We start from the raw sequence: 18359 nt of genomic DNA on the forward strand, positions 1-18359 counted from the left end.
AAAATGAAGTGTGTAAACTGTGCAATTATCATACCTTTTTACAGCTTGTATGCAGATATATTATCCTAGAAATGTTTCAACATAAATTAAAGCACACGTTTTCAAAGCACAGCAGCCTTACTTAGCCTGTGAAACTACATTGGGGAAGTTGCATGAGAAAAGTTTCAATCCATCTTTGTAGCAGGTGTGCTCCAGTTCTTTTATACAAAATTACATTTACAAATTTTGCGAGACGGATGTGCAACATTTAATGCATATCCAAAACAGGATTACTGTCATCATCATCATCATATTTATGTCCACTGCAGGACGAAAGCCTCTACCTTCGATCTATAATTACCCCTGTCATGCGCCAACCGATTCCAACTAGCACCCACAAATTTCCTAATTTTGGCGCACCACCTAGACTTCTGCCATCCTCTACTGCACTTCCCTTCTCTTTACCCATTCTGTCACCCTAATGGTCCAACTGTTATCTAATCTGCGCATTACATGACCTGCCCAGCGCCATTTTTTTCTCTTAATGTCTATTAGAATATCATCTATACCCGTTTGCTCTCTTGTCCAAATTGCTCTCTTTCTGTCTCCTAAAGTTATACTTAGCATTCTTCATTCCATCACTCTTTGCACGGTCCTTAACTTGTTCTCAAGCTTCTTTGCAAGTCTGCAAATCTCTGCGCCATATGTCAGCACCCGTAAAATGCACTGATTGTATACTTTCCTTTTCAATGATAATGGTAAGCTCCCAGTCAGGAGCTCACAATGTCTGCCGTGCACGATCCAGCCCATTTTTATTCTTCTGTGAATTTCCTTCTCACGGTCAGGGTTTCCTGTGATTAGTTGACCTGGGTAGATGTACACCTTCACAGACTCTAGAGGCTGACTAGCGATCTTGAACTCTTGTTCCTCTGCCGGGTTATTTATCATTATCTTTGTCTTCTGCATATTAATCTTCAGCCCCACTCTTACACTCTCCCTGTTAAGGTCTTCAATCATTTGTTGTAACTCGTCCGCAGTGTTGCTGAATAGAACAATGTCATCGGCAAATCGAATGTTGCTGAGGTGTTCGCCATCGATCCCTACTCCTAAACCTTCCCAGTTTAATAGCTTGAATACTTCTTCCAAGCACGCAGTGAATAGCATTGCAGAGGTTGTGTCTACTTGTCTGGCTCCTTTCTTCATAGGTATCTTCTTACTGTTGCAATAACGTTTATTTACAAAAGCAAAACAAAGCACTTTCAAGACTGTGGATACTAACTGTAGCTCTAACATGTCAGGCTGAGTTTGTGAATGCCATAAATTAGACACTACCAATGTGATTTCATTAAAGCTACTTTCTGGGCTAGTTGGTGCATACTTGATTTGAAAATTATAACAACACTAATGCATCCATCCACAAAGGAACAAGGACAAGACACAAGCAACATGACTACAAACGTGACTAGGGTTTATTTTACACTCCATTATCTAAAGAATAAGCAAGCAACTTTAGCCACATTTAAACAAACACATAAGAGGAAGAACACAGACTGAAGTACCAACTTCACCATGCCCATTTGTGCTCACAGATGCTGGATAGAACACCAGGTCTAATTGGCACATGCTTTTATAATATTACAAGTTCATATGAAGCTATTTTCTCTAGACTATGCACTTTTGCATTCATCCCAAAAGTGTTGTGATATGTGACAGAACACAAGTGAGCTGGAGCAAAAAGAACAAACTGGCATGGCACACTTACAGGAAGCAAGGAAACAGGACAAGCATCGCTATTGGTACAAGATCTACAGCAATATATCAGAACATGACAATACAGCAATATTATTTAAGCAAAAGTGAGTACAGATCTGAGAACTTATTCAAGTAAGAACATGGATTTACCATTTTTAAAACCACACATTCATGAACAAAAACAGCTAAACATCAGTGAACATATTGCAAAATCAGAAGACACAATTCTTCACTGGGTTCAACCACCGCACGTCGAAATGTGTAAAAGTAGTTTAACCTGTGTAGCCTTCAGCACGTGACAGCAAAGAAGACTATCAGAACAGGCTTCATATATAGTGTTTTGAGTCTTTGATTCAAACCGTAATACACTGTTAAAATAAAATTTCACAGTTTGCTTGTTTCATTCAGAAAAAAGAAAGTGTCTTAGTCATGCCGCCACAGTTAACGGATAAACTTGCACCAGCTACAATTGAGTCAAAGGAGAAAATAAAGTGAGGAAGACAGATGCACGGTGTGAAAATGTTGCTGTTGTATCAAGTAGCATAACTGCTAACTTAACATTCAGCTGCTTTCTATGCCTCTGCATACAGACTGAGAAGCTTTACCTCTTCACCATCTGCTAGTGAAGCACTGTTTGTTCACTGCGATCACCCACTCAAGGCAGTCACGTGGTTAAGTAGGGCCCTTCGCTACATGTAAGGACACCGACCCAAAACTGCGCATAAGTCCTGTAAAATATTGTCATGTTTTGGCTACTGCAACTGTTCATCAGCAGCTGCGTCACTACTGCCAACATGCAGACCATGCAATTCCCCAAGCACTTAATTAACAAGAGTACAATAATGAAGAGTGGCAAATTGGGCTAGCTGGTTCATTAGGAAAACAAGAAGCTATCGCAAGAAAAAATAAACACTCTAGAATTTTGATGGCTCTGGCTTGTTTAACATATTCAAACATCAAAAAGCTGATTATTACAGAACGCCATAAAGTGTGGTGCACTGTTACCAACTGTTGTTTTTTAAAGCTATAACCTGTTATAACCAGACATTCATGTACCATGGCTAAAGACATACTGTTCATCGTTGCCATGTCTTGAGCACGGGAATTAGTCTCTTTCATAAAGGTTTCGTATTGTCCATTCAAAAATATTGTTGTCTATTTCTATAAACACATAAAGGTGCATAATTTCGCTGGGTGTTACGTAAACTAGTGGCTCCTCTCTCCTGACGCAGACTGAAAGGTGCTTTGCATGGAGAATTTCAACAGGAAATAGTTTCTTGCATTTCACAATTATACAAGAATTCGCTCCAGTAAGAATTCTACAAATGAGAGAAAACGCACCTGAGAAGCTGACAAATGCACTGTTTTTAGTCTTTATAGTTCAAGTGTAATGGAGAGAGTGGAATGTTTGTTGGTTGACGACCATTCGGTAATATTCAGTGACACTTGTTCAGTCACAGCCACGGTTGTGGACTACAGCCTGTTTTTCACTTTCATCCATGTTCAAGAACAGCTTTCCAGTGCCTAACGAAACTGTCTGCTGATCAGCTTCCCTCTCCTGTGCACCAAAAAAACTCACTGCTTCTGGTGAAAGATTTAAACTAGCTTTAGGTGCCTGTAACTTTCGAGCAAGTACGTAACATTCCAATATTTGTAAAGGAACATCATTAGCTCCACTGACCAATTTCACAAGAAGTTCATTTCCGCCTTCAAATACAAATGAAGAATGCGACCAATGAGGTCCTAGTTTAGCCGCACTTTTAGGAAGATGCAGGATTTGGTGTACATTGTATGCCATTGCATCCAATCCATACAAAGACTGTGCTCTCACAACAAACTCCGAGAGAAGATCAGATGATCTCATTATGGTCATCTGAAGTGACGGTGCCTAGTAGAAGTATATAGACACCCTCCACAAGCAAACTGGAATGTCTGACATACTTATCCGGCAAAAAGCTATGAAGGCATGGTAATGAATAATGAAGAACCCACCACTTCCATTCACTAGCTTTCCAGATTGTGAAGTCTGATAATCTTCGCGGTGTACGTGTGAACCAATTCGGTGGCTTGATTGCCAATAACCTCCCGTTTAAAGAGGCTAAACTTTGTTGTGAACCAATTTAAACATCTTTTCTCTTTTAAACGTGATCACATTTTTATTCTTTTTAAGCTGTTGTATGGTGTATATTTGTTCCAACAATCTTTCCTTTCTGAATCCTGGGCTTCATATTTTATTTATATGTATTGTCTTTTGTGATAATATAAATGCACTATTTCTGACTCATTTTTTGGGCAAATGAGGAAGCTTGCTTCTCCTTGAAGCACATTACACCTATACAACACACATAGATACTGATAGACTATAGATCTGGCAAACTAATATGAATACACTATTACACTAATAAAAAGAATACACTAGTAGACTTGTACAAGCAGAATAGCACAGATACGTCCAGAATAGAACTAAAAGTAATTTTATCAGTGTATCAGTTGTATTGTTTCATAATGCAATAGAAAAAAACTGATATAATTTTTATTAGGTTGCCCTATCAGATTTTTTGCTAGTGATCTTTCAGTGTAAATGCATATCAACTTTTTGACTAATGCTAATGACTGAACACATGGCTTTTTGTGCTGCAATTTTTCTTGGACTCCTGCTTCCCTTAAACTTATACTGTATAATATGCTTGCAAGATCAAAAAACTGGAGTATGCTTCATCAATCCGGGATATACCTACAAAAAACACAACTCTCATATTTAGTTGAAGCCATACAAAACCAACCTGTAAATTTTATTGCAGCTGGTTATTCCCATACCGTAAGCTTATCAACAATTAAAGCTTGCATTGATTGGTCAGGCTTGTCAACAAAAAAACTTACCCATTTATTTCACAAATTCTCAATTGAAACATATGTTATTACCTCCTCGTATCTCATTGAGAATGAACTACAACCTCAAGGTAATGGTGCCAACTTGCCAAACCAATCTTTACTATTCCTGTAAAAGGCAGCCTCAGAACACACACACGCACACACACGCACACACATATATATCAGTGAGCTGCAAGGAGGTAATAAAAACATGTTTCAATTGAGAATTTGTGAAATAAACAGGTAAGTTTTCTTGTTGCCTAGCCAATCAAGGCAACCTTTAATTGTTGATATGCTTGCGGTATGGGAATAAGCAGCTACAATAAAATGTACGGGTTGGTTTTGTATGGCTTCAACTAAATATGAGAGTTGTGTTTTCTGTAGGTATATCCCGGATTGATGAAGCATACTCCAGTTTTGATCTTACAAGCATATTATACAGTATAAGTTTAAGGGAAGCAGGAGTCCAAGAAAACTTGCAGCACAAAAAGCCATGTGTTCAGTTATTAGCATTACTCAAAAAGTTGATATGCATTTGCATTGAAAGATTATTAGTAATATGAATACCTATGTACAAGGTGCTTAATAAGAACAGGGTGTTTAATTTTGTAGGTAAATGTGTTAAAAAGACTAGTCATGATGTGAAAATCTCTTCATTTTACTTTTACCACCCCACCTTACCACCATTCTACCTTTACACACACACACACACACACACACACACACACACACACACACACACACACACACACACACACACACACACATATACCATGACACCCATTCCGTAACTCTAATGCTCCATACGATAGAAAATACGATAGAAAATTGGGCAAGTTGTTGAAGCTTCATGGCAGCTACTGCATGACAGATGCCGACAAAAGTAATAGAACGGGACAGGATACAGCACTATCAAATGAAGTTTATTGAAAGAAAACAACCAATATATAACACACATCACGTGACCAACACCCGGCCCCCTAGCATATGAAGAAACATACCAAAACAACCTTCACATCACCGAATGCACATGTTTTGACGGCAACACACATGTCACGGCTGATTAATCAACGTAAAAAAACAATTACTAAGGCACAATGCAACTCAGTGGCTTTACTTGAGATCTAACACGGCAACCTCCCTATCTTGCAGCGAGATGGATGGCTGGCTAACACATAGTGAGCCTTTCTTTCTAATGTGATAAGCCTCCATTATATCATGTGAGAGCTTTTCACACGTGTGTGAACAGCAGAATAGTACTTTCAAAGACTGGATGACGCCCAATGCTGCAACAATGCACAGAAAGGTGTGGATGCGCAAAAACCCTTAAGGAAACTATGGTACTTCCTTAGTCGAATGTTTAAGCACCTTCCAGTCTGACTGATATATATTTTGTAGGCTTCAAGAAAAAGGAATCGAATAAACAACATTTCGTGTGCAAGAGACAAACTGTATGCTATATTTCACTTTGCAGTCCTCCCTGCTCAGACACCCGTTGTGAAGAATGTGCTTGTTTATTGCTTTACATATTCCCTTCAGCTTATATTTAAATGAAAACCCAATCCTCTCCTGGAACTTAGAAGCCACCTTTTTCTGCCTGTGCGACAATTAATAGAGGGGATAATGGCAACTTTGTTCCGCTCTTGCTCCTTAAGCTTCTTCCACCCTGGTTGCACCTTAAGTTCCTTAATTAACGTGTTTCAATATAAAAAAGCCACTGAAACTGAATAACCTGCCTCATTAAGCCTTGTCACCAGATTCCTTACACTTTCAAGGATAAGGTGAGGATAGCTCTTGGTTGGGGCATCTCTAATTGTGTGAGTGGCAATACTGTTTTGAATGGCTAGACCTATAATCAAGAAGGGGCTTAGAAGTTCTCGACTGATATCCCCAGCATACGTGATCCCACATAAAAGTAAGCCTGATATAAGAAGTTGCAGCACATATTTTTTCTGGAACTTCTAAAGTGAAGTTGAAACCTTGCTATTGTTCTCTAAATAGCTTCAGAACTTCGATGACAGCTCTGCGAAAGTTATCATTTGCTCATGAAAAACAAATAATCATCCACGTATCCGAAAATTTTAAGAGCAAGCCCACTCAGGTTTTGATTATTTTCTGGTCAACATAACTTAAAATATTACTGAGCACTGGTGCAACACCAGAACCTATGCAGATGCCAGCATTCTGGACACATATTTTACCTTCTCACTAGACCAAAATTGACCTTAAATAGAAATCAAGAAGCTCCAGAAAGTTTGGAACAAGAATTTTACACCTTTCAGCAAATTCCAGCTAACTTGTTTAATTGTGTATGCAGTCCTTAACAAACTGCAAGAGACACACCTGCGGGAAAGAATTGTATAGAACTTCTGCATATATACTAAAGCCTGCCCATTTTCCCAGATTATGCTCCTGCAGGAAGTGTACAACAATCTGAGAGCTGGCAGCAAGGAATTGGTCGTTGATTCCCAGCCTGTCAAGGTGGGTCTGCAGAAATTCTGAAACATGAAGCCATGATTTATATTCAGACAAAATGGTTCTGAAACGGATTCCCTAAGCTTGTGTGTTTTGCACTGAAGAAGGCGCATAAAAGAAGACCTTTTTCTACCTTAACATCATTTGAGACTGTTGTCAAACTAAACTGATTCAACTTTGTGACAGCGCAACATTTTGTCAGCTATATTGGTATGAATTTGATTAAAATTTATGTCAGTGGCTGACACACCCTCCTCCGGAACAGTGCTTTCCAACATGACAACACAATGTCCTTTTTTGTCTCCAAGAAACCTCCAAGTTTCTGCCCCATACGTTAGCACAGGTAGAAGGCAATGATTCTATGCTTGATTGTACACAATTATATATATATATATATATATATATATATATATATATATATATATATATATATGTGTACTTTGTATTCACCATCCAGGGCCAGGGATCAAGAGAAGCCAGACACCACTGACCAATTTCTGACTAAAAGAACCAATTTTTGACCTTATACATCTTGTTTTTACTGTACATGTCCCTCACCTCCATCCAGGTTCCCAACATTTATATCTAAAAAGGGTCTGTCCTGAAAGTAATGTCAGTAAATTTATTGTGATGTGACTGTATGTCAGAGCGGTCTAACTGGTTGAAACTAGTAGTGACGGAATCCAGCTAAGCAGCGGTCCGTCACTCAGTGTGCTCCGAACATTGGAGAGTGTTGGACGGGCCTGTCCGTGAGAGCTGTTTTTTATTCTTGTGCAAGTGAAAATGCAGCGCTCAATAGAACAAAGATTTGCGATCAAGTTTTGTGTGAAACTTGGCAATACCGCTGCGGAAACTGTTACTATGCTCAAGACTGCTTATAAAGAACATGCCCTGTCAAATTGGCAAGTGTTTCGGTGGCACAAGGCCTTTTGGAAGGCCGGAAAGGGGGCGACGACAAGGACTGCGCTGGATGGCCATCCACGACCGCTACGACTGACAATGTGACACGAGCGAGGGAACTGTTGAACTCAGACCAATGATTAAGTGTTCGTTTAATGGCCGACATGTTAAACGTTCCGAAAACTCAAGTTCATGAAATTGTTGCAAACGATATCGGCATGCGGAAGGCGTGCACAAGAATGGTTCCAAAACTGCTCACTGACAACGAAAAGTCACGCCGCGTGGAAACGTGCCAAGAAAATCTCAACATGTGCAAACGTGAGCGAAAATTTTTGCACAACGTCATTACAGAAGACGAGACTTGGGTATTTGAATATGACCTGGAGACCAAAAGGCAATCATCTGAGTGGCACACACACTCATCCACGGACTGGTTCATCATGAGTTTGAAGAACCTGGAACCACTGTGAACTCCAAATTTTATGTGGATGTCCTCGAAAGACTGAAACGCAGGGTTCAACATATCCGGCCGGACATTTCACACAACTGGAAGTTGCACCACGATAATGTGCTGGCCCACAGTGCCTTCATCGTCACCGACCATCTGGTTAAAGCAGGGGTGCCAACGATCCCCCAGCCCCCGTACAGCCCAGGCTTGGCTCCCCCCCCCTTTCCACTCCGTCGACCGGGTCGCAGGAACGGCGGCCAAGATGTATTGCATGGAAACATCGCCCCCGAGTGCTCCGTGATCGCTGCGCATGCGTGAGCTGAGAGAAGGTGAGAAAGGAGAACAACTCTTTTTCGCAGGATGTGACGTCACATTGTTGCTTGTTTTTACTTTTTTGAAAGAGCTACTCTCGAACGTAGATTAGCCATTGCCGTCGTGTCGGCTGCAAGACTTTCTGCGCGCGCTTTTGTGCATGTCGAAAGCGTATAACGTGCGCGATATTCGTGCGAGCGCAGTTTGACTTGAGCAATCGTGGGTTTGGACTCCGTGACATTTGCTTTCGTCATATGCGAGTTAGGGGCTTGCCGACAGGTAAACCGCCGCTGTACTTATTTTTTTATTTATTTACAATGACCTTACAGGCCCCCGTAGGAGCATGACGTAAGGGGGGGTATAAACAGAAACAGTACTATTGACTATCAAGGTGAATACCTTGTTTTTCGTGGTACTGAAATAAATAGCGCTTCGCTGCGATGGTGACTTCAATCGAGTGCGGTAATTGCTGCGCATTACGGGCGATTTAATTGCACAGTACGTGCTGCATTATCGGTGCAGATAGAGAAAACTTATCCTGTGAGCCTTACTTCCGTCAGTCAGTCGGTTAGATGTTTCGCTCTTATCCAGTTCACATTTCTTGATATCCACTAACGATCTGCTTCAAATATCGACGAAGTGTCTATTGATCGTGCAGATGTTTTTTTTTATTATTCACACAACTGGCGATAGGCAGCAACGTTACGGCCGTGAGTTTTCCTTTCGAGCAAACCTTTTCAAATTGAAGTTTTCGCTCATGTTCACGAGATAGCACATTTAAGTGTTACACCCGCTGCTGTATTTTTCGATTCCATGTGACCTAGATTTAAGCTGCCTCAGGTTGTATTAACGCGCGCAGAGGCTTTTCGAAAAATAGTTGTCACCTGAGAAATCAATGCAGTGTGCCAGTTCTTTTGGAATGGTGCTATTTGTGAAATTGATCATATTTCTCCTAGTCATGCTCAACTACTTACTGGTCAGATGTTTGAACTTCCGAAGAAGTATTTGTAAAGTTTCCCTTCCAACTCAGCATTGTAACTGACGCTTCTCGGAAGTATGAGTGGTATTTGCCCCTGCAACACTGCCATGAGTTCAAGTTCAAATTGTGCCCACCGACTGTCTGTCCGTGTGCCACTAAAGAGCAAAGAACTCATTTCTCAATTGTTGCAACATTTCTTTTTCATTCCATCTTCAAGAAATTTGTTTACTTCTTTTCCTGGTCATTGTGGACTTGCACACATTGAAGTTTGGGATAGTTTGGCAAAAGCATTGCATAGTGGGCCTGTAGGGTTTTTTTTTTGTATTTAGCGCATTGCTCTTCTGACTGGACAAATCAAGTAACTGCATTACAAATATTTCACTTCCTTGGAATGTCTGTTCCATGTGCCTCATAACAGTACACGGTTGAATTTGGCACATGCACCTTCATATGACCAAGTGTAGGTTTGTATTGCAATGGAAATAAGAACATGAGTGCTTCAATTGTCTTCATCACATTGCTGATGCCTTCAATGTGTGAAAATGGCTTGTAACAATATTGCTGTGTTTCATGTGAGGATATGGAATAGAATAACTTTCTTCTTTTATGCTGAAGGTATTCGCCCCTTTTGCCTGTTGGGCTTCAAATCTTGTAGAAAATGCTGTGAGCAGCCTGGTGTGTGCCTGAAGAGCAATGCTAGTTTGTGCATGATCATATTGTTGCTGCTGGGAAGATGACATCTTAGGCACATTTTTTTCATACAATTAACACAAATGTTTCTATCTTCCCCTTGTGGCTCAATCGTAGTAGACCTGTTCGTTTTTCAGTTACTTTGTTGTTTATTTTTGTTACATATCAGTATTATGTACTATCAAGTTAGTGGGAATATAAAGCTATTTGATGTTGTATTCATGGGGAATCCTAGCCGATCCCTCGTCATGGGTATGTGCCATATGTCACAGGCAACAGTCATTCTAGTCTCTCTTCTTGTGGTAAAAGTATCCCAAAGCCTATTTTGTATGCTTGCAGATGAGTTGAGATTTACACATCAATGCCAGCTCACAAAGCATCTAATACGGCAATCAGCCAGCCACCTCCGCAGATGGAGAATTCTGCAGTTTCCAATCATACTGTTTCTGTTGTCTTTGGCAGAGATTTTGATTGTACATGGCGGGAATAAACTGTAGGACCATAAAAAAACTTGTGATGACAAGGGCCATATATGGTGGAAATTATAGTAGATTATGACCAGCATTAGCTCAAGCCCTGCTAAAGGTCTGTGGTATCTAAAAAAATAATAAAGTGCTGGTTTTCATATCTATAGCTGCTGTGTGCATTAAGCTCAAAACTCCCTTCTTGGCAACATAACCCAGGAATGCCCACTCCAAACACTCTTGCACATGCACTTTCACAGCATCTGCTTTGATCTACCTAATTGCATATCAGTAAAGGTGGGTCTAGTTCACTAAAGACTGACAATGCTGCATTCGAATGGAACCAAATCGTTCTCGAAAAGTTCTTGAAACCAGTCAAGCAGGTTTTTGAGAACTTTTAATCTGGCAAAATGACAAAATGAAAGTTATTTGAAATAAGTGATGCAATGCTGATGAGGTTTGGGCATGCATTTCAAGGTGCTTGGCCTTCATTATCTCTAATCATAGTGAACCTGCCAAATTGGCAAGGATCTTGAATGAATTCTTCACTAGGCCCAACTATTTTGTTGCTGCCCTATATTGTGCACTCTTCCTAAATAGGAAGAGTGCACAACAAAAATCTTGTGGCTTCCTGTTATCATAACACCCTATAACTTCCTTAGATGTGGGCCATTTGATATTCACCAATAAATACTTCCACAGGATTTAGATGATGCCTTTAAATAAGTGTCCCTCATGCTTACATGTAAAGGAGCACTAACATTAAACTTTTGGACTGAATTTTTTTATATTAATCTGGTTCCAAATGGCAGCTTTTATGGCCACACCATGCCACTGAAAGCTGCATGTGCTTTGAGCGATTCTTAATGTGTGCTAAGACTTGCTTCACTAAATAAATTTTCTTATGACTCTTCTCAAACATCTAAATTAAAATTAATTTACTTCTAGTGTTCTATAAGTCACAACCACGATACGATTACGAGGCATGCCATAGTTGCGGACTCCGGCTTAACTTTAATCGCCTGAGGTTTTTAACGTGCACCCACTCCACAGTGTGCACCAAGACAGAAAGACCAATGTTGTGCTGCATAGTGGTCCTAACATGCTCAGTTTTCAATGACCTAATAATGGCATGGCTTACTTATGAACTGCAGCGTGCATCATTTGTTTGTGACCTACCATGCAATGTTGTCACCAGATTATGGGGCCACGCTGCCTTTGGCACATGTTTAAATGTTGGCGTTAAGGATATATTTGTGGCGCATAGAAGGAATTTGAAGTTTTGTAGTGTAGTTAACTGAATGACAGCTATACACGCATAAGAAAAAAATTGTGCCAGGACTACTTAAACTCTGCAGTGTTTGAGTTTGACCAATTCTTGCGATTTTGCACATTTCGGATGACTGCAGGTCATTCATTACAGTTATACCAGCTTTTGTACTATTTAGACATGCTGTTTGCCCCGGTTTTATACAGTGATCATAGATAGCCACACCACACCATGTTGGTAGAAGAATTCAGAATTTTAGTAAAATGGGGTTGCTCCATGTTGAGGTGCACCAGCATGTCATAGTAAGTGGAAGCCAGAAGCAGCAGCATTTTAAGGTATTGTGCCGCACCATGTAAAGTGAAATTATTGTGCCCCCCTCCACTCTCGCTGGCAAAACCTGCTGGTGAAGCATTGCGAGCAAGCTTTCGAGGTACGCTGCGCTCTTTCCAAAACAGCGTCCGAGGCAGCCATCTATTTTGCCTACAGGACGAGAAGTCCCTGGCCAGGAGTGCATCGAACATACGGAAATATCTGTCAATTGTGCTGCTGAACATCTAGAGATTTATAGTTTTGACCTCAGGTTGCAGAACACAGCAATGCTATAGCAAACAGTGTAGTGAAAGCTGTTTCACGGCTCTACCACGGCATAGCCAGCACTGCATGCATATACTATACACAAGCATGAGGTTTTAGCAGCAATACTTAACAGTAAATTGTATTTGTACAACTTCACTCTGTCTTTAACACTGCCAGGCTTTAAAATACATGAGAAGAGCTCACTGTCTTTCATTTGATGTGTTTATACAAAAAAAGTGTGTGCATGGAAGGGGTTAATTAAGGCTCCTTTGTCAAGCCAAAATGCTTCCTGGCATGATAAAGTGAAGCCTTGTGCATTTCAGTCTGCAGTTGCTCACTGCACTTTCAAAAGCGCAATCAGCACAGAGAGCACAGGAAAACACACAAGCAATGGTTCAGCAGTTTATTTGAAACAAATGCAACTTTGTTTTACAGAAAGACCATATTCCAAAAAAGCAACCACATGCTTTGCAGACAATACAGCCAACTTATGTTAATTGTACAGATGTTAACATGCCCTGCCTTTATATGTGGAAATGTTTCAAGTCTCAAAGTGTGCCCCTACTTTGTAGCTTGTCCTTGGAACAATGGATGATTCAAACAAATGCTAAATTTAGCACCATTGCCACACTGATAGAAGAAAACTACATATTAAAATGGCAACTTCTTGGAGAACAGAAAAGGGTGTATAGTAAACTTCCAATAATCTGACTCCGGTTAATTTAATTTTTTCAGTTAATTCGATCCTGGCCGACGCCCATGCATTTCTATGGGATTAAACATTCATTATTTCGATCCTAAAACTGGCATTCGCCGGATAATGCGAACTTGACCAGACCCCAATAATGACCCCTTTTAGTGGCAGCCCATGTCTCAGTAGAGCTTAGGGGACAGTGAATGCGTTAAACAAATGCCATCTCTCTGAAATGCCTATTTTTGACGCACCCGTGAAAGATTTTCAAGCAGTAACGGTAGCTGACGATGTCCGACTGTGGTACTTATCTGATTCTAACGAACACTTTTTGTTTTCAAAGGACATTGAGACGAAAATTGCCTAGCTGTGCAATCGATTGCGAAACTAAAACCGTGGTTGCACCATTCATATGCTTTACCACATATCATGGCTGTAATACGGCGAAGCTGGCTTTGGAAAATCAGCTGGCATTCTAAAAAATGAGGTACGCGTAGGTTTCTACTTTGGTTTGGAGTTAAGTCATTTCTACTTTAGTTTTATACTGTGGACAAATAGAAATTTGATGCACGTTCGTTTCAGAGGCGTGTTACTCAAGCACATATTGCCTAATGAATCAACGGTGCATCAGCAGGTTTTTGCATCTTAATTCGACCCGTCAGTCTCGTGAGGGTAGAATTAATGGAAGTTGATTGTATAAATTGCGTGATGAAGCACCAAGAAAGTTACCTTGCTCAGGTAGTGAAAAAGCATGGAGAAAGTGCTTCACACAACATCCACTAATGTTCTGTTGCAGATGCAAAAGCTGCCTCCCTTATCTGGAACAGAATAAATTCCTTTCGAAGGCAAAATAAAAAACAGAAAGAGAAGTCATCAAGGCATTCCACATCCATCTTATTCAGTCTTTACAGTGTTGCTACATCACCATTTGCTTAGCCTCCTATGCCAAAAAAAATTGTCGAAAATAAAATGACCTGATTCCCATGTTTTTTACCACCCAAGCAGTGTTTACTGTCAATTATTACTGCTTTCTGTAACCTCACCTGTAAATACTGTATGTTAACCTGTATGTTAACACTGAGCTATACGATAAGCTTAGTGAAAGTTAAAAAAGAATACTTGATGTTCATTTCTGTTTTTTTTTAGAGATAAGAAGGGGTGCTTAGAAGCGAGCCACATTTGCAAAATGCTTGAATAAACAGCAACTACCCCGGTCATGCACTAATTGTGGCCATGCTGTCCCTGCAAACTTCTCATCCGCCCACCTAACTTTCTGCTGCCCCCTGCTACGCTTCCCCTCTCTTGGAATCCAGTCCATAACCCTTAATGACCATCGGTTATCTTCCCACCTCATTACGTGCCCTGCCCATGCCCATTTTTCTTGATTTCAAGTAAGATATCATTAACTCGCGTTTGTTCCCTCACCCAATCTGCTCTCATCTTATCCCCTTAACGTTACACCCATCATTCTTCTTTCCATAGCTCGATGTGTCGTCCTCAGTTTAAGTAGAACCCTTTTTGTAAGCCTCCAGGTTTCTGCCCCGTAGGTGAGTACTGGTAAGACACACCAGTTATACACTTTTCTCTTCAGGGATAATGGCAACCTGCTGTTCATGATCTGAGCATGGCTGCCAAACGCACCCCAGCCCATTCTTATTCTTCTGATTATTTCAGTCTCATGATCCAGATCTGCGTTCACTACCTGTCCTAAGTAGATGTATTTCCTTACCACTTCCAGTGCCTCGCTACCTATCGTAAACTGCTGTTCTCTTCCGAGACTGTTAAACATTACTTTAGTTTTCTAGAGATTAATTTTTAGACCCACCCTTCTGCTTTGCCTCTCCAGGTCAGTGAGCATGCATTGCAATTGGTCCCCTGAGTTACTAAGCAAGGCACTATCATCGGTGAATCGCAACTTACTAGGGTAATCTCCCATTAACTCTTATCCCCAATTCTTCCCAATCCAGGTCTCTGAATACGTCCTGAAAACACGCTGTGAATATCATTGGAGAGATCATATCTCCCTGCCTGACGCCTTTTTTGATTGGGATTTTGTTGCTTTCTTTATGTAGGACTACGGTGGCTTTGGAGCTGCTGTAGATATCTTTCACTATTTTTACACATGGCTCGTCTACACCCCAATTGCATAATGCCTGCATGACTGCTGAGGTTTTGACTGAATCAAACACTTGTAATCAATGAAAGCTATGTATAAGGGGTGGTATTAAAATTAGATCTTTCGTCTCCTGCGATAGCTTACTGGTAGTTACAACCAACTTCTATTGCATACTCCTTAATGATGCCCATAAGATTTTCGTTCATTGCTTCAACACTAAGGTTCTCTTCCCTAGTTAAAGCCCTATACCTCTTCTGTAGCTTGATCCGAAATTCCTCTATTTCCCCTCTTACCGCTTACTCATTGATCGGCTTCTTATGTACCAGTTTTTTCCATTCCCTCCTCAAGTCTAGGCTAATTCGAGATCTTACCATCCTATGGTCACTGCAGCGCACCTTGCCAAGCACATACACATCTTGTATGATGCCAGGGTTAGCACAGGGTATGAGGTCTATATCATTTTTAGTCTCGCCATTAGGGCTCCTCCACGTCCACTTTCGGTTATCCCGCTTGCGGAAGAAGGTATTCATTGTCCGCAAATTATTCCATTCTAATACTAATAATAACTACTAATAACTCTTCCCTACTATTCCTAGAACCTTTCCCATATTCCCCCAATGACTTTTCTCCAGCCTGCTTCTTGCCTACCCTGGCATTGAGGTCGCCCATCAGTATAGTGTATTTTGTTTTGACTTTACCTAGCTCGATTCCACGTCTTCATAGAAGCTTTCGACTTCCTGGTTATCATGACTAGATGTAGGGGCGTAGACCTGTATGACCTTCAATTTGTACCTCTTATTAAGTTTCACAGCAAGACCTGCCACCCTCTCGTTAATGCTATACAATTCCTGTATGTTACCAGCTATATCCTTATTAAACAGGAATCCGACTCCTAGTTCTCGTCTCTCCGCTAAGCCCTGGTGGCACAGCATGTGCCCGCTTTTTAGCAATGTATATGCTTCATTTGTCCTCCCAACCTCACTGAGCTCTATTATATCCCATTTAATGCCCGCTAATTCCTCCAATAGCACTGTTAGACTCTCCTCACTAGAAAACGTTCTAGCGTTAAACATTGCCAGGTTCAGATTCCAATGGCGGCCTGTCCAGATCCAGAGATGCTTAGCACGCTCTGCTGCATCACAGGTCTGACCGCCGCAATGGTCAGTTGCTTAGTAGCTGCTGGGGACTGAGGGCCGAGGTTTGATTGTTCTATTCATACAGAAGGTCAAGGACTGGCCAAGTACTGCACCAAGGTGGCCAATCCTGCTCTGGTGAGGGAGTGCATTACCGGTTCTGGTCACCGGGGTCAGGCCACCAGGCCTGTTTATACAGCTGTATCAACATGTGGATGTTTTTTTGTCCAGTGGAAAATTGTGTGGCACCGGGATTTGAACCACAGTCCTTTTGCACGTGAGGCAGATGCTCTACCTCTACGCTATCGCATCGGGGCGCAAGTAGTAAGTAATTATACAGAAAGCGTTTTATTTACTGTAATTGGAGGATTGGAGCAGATTAGTTCGACCACTCAAGGAGTGGGAATGGTTCAACTGTCAGAACCCCAACAAAAGGACTGGAATCACATAAACCACAACTCTGAAGGAATGAAGTGGGAATAGAATGGAGCGCCCCACTCTGCAATTCTGCACCATGCCGATATATCCTGTTCTTGGGCAATGCCAGCGCAGCTCTAGAACCACAAAGACGACCGCACTACCAGGGCGAAACACATCGAAGGCCCGTCAGCTGCTGCATGAGCACGTGCTGCCAACGAGCAATCCTACACAACATATTATATATATATATATATATATATACACACACGCGCAGTGCACAGACTGGTGCCCTAGGTAGGGGCTAGGACTCGCAAAAACTATAGTGTTCTCCACAAATGTGACGAGTACCAGGCCACCAAACTCCTTGCCCTGTGCATGTTGCTGTCTATCTTCATGAGCCTAAATCCTGATGCAACCACTGGTGCCACACTGCTATTTTCAAAGGCCACCAATAGGTGAAGCGCCAGGGACCGCCCAGGCCAGGGGACATCGGCTTGGTCCGATACACAAACGACAGTAAACTTCGAATTGACAGGACTACGAATGACAGGACTACCGGTACCAATTTGTAACTACTAATTAACTTTCTTCTCCGCGATCGCTAGTAAGATCTGGTGTGGCACAAAGCTCTGTATTGGGACCAATTTTATTCCACCACAAACATGGCTCCACACAATAATTTTGTTTGAAAACATATGTGAGTGCATATGCTTGTATTGGACAGCGAGAATAATTAAGGGTCAGTAAGCAATGCCAAACACATGCAATCCGGCTTACAAAACAAAAGGAACTGGTCACTATTTAGTAATAGTTTTCCTTTGTGTGAAACAACTTCACCCTTGAAAAGTTCCTCATTTTCTCTTCAACATGGCGATGTGTCGCCTCGCGCGCGATCTGGATCGGATACCCGACCTAGGTTACACGCTCTACGCAGACGACATCACGCTGTGGACGAGCAGAGGTTCACTAGGGGATAAGGAATATACGCTCCAAAGTGCAGTATTAGCGGTGGAGAAATTTTCTAGATGGAGTGGCCTGAAGTGCGCACCCGAAAAATCTGAGGTTATCCAGATACACGCGAAAGGCTACAAATCCAGAGGATCGATTAACATCGTGGTTGAGGGCCAATCAGTCCGAGAGGTACCCATGACGCGAGTCCTGGGATTGTGGCTTCAGAGCGACGGGAGAGCAGTACAGACACTCAAGACCCTCAAATCCACAGCCAACAACATAGCCCAAATGATACGTCGCGTGACGTATCGAAAAGCGGGAATGCGAGAAGA

At 41.4% G+C, this 18359-nt stretch overlaps 1 long non-coding RNA gene across 1 annotated transcript; it reads right to left on the reverse strand.

Moving 5' to 3' along the window:
• Positions 1-5510: 5510 nt before the first annotated feature.
• On the reverse strand, positions 5511-14221 carry LOC140218440 (uncharacterized). The gene is made up of 2 exons (XR_011894691.1): positions 14137-14221; positions 5511-7100 (listed from the first exon to the last, which is right to left on the reverse strand). It is a non-coding gene; the product is annotated as an uncharacterized lncRNA (long non-coding RNA).
• Positions 14222-18359: the final 4138 nt, after the last annotated feature.

Source organism: Dermacentor andersoni, chromosome 5, assembly GCF_023375885.2.
Source record: "Dermacentor andersoni chromosome 5, qqDerAnde1_hic_scaffold, whole genome shotgun sequence".
NCBI classification, from domain to species: domain Eukaryota; kingdom Metazoa; phylum Arthropoda; class Arachnida; order Ixodida; family Ixodidae; genus Dermacentor; species Dermacentor andersoni.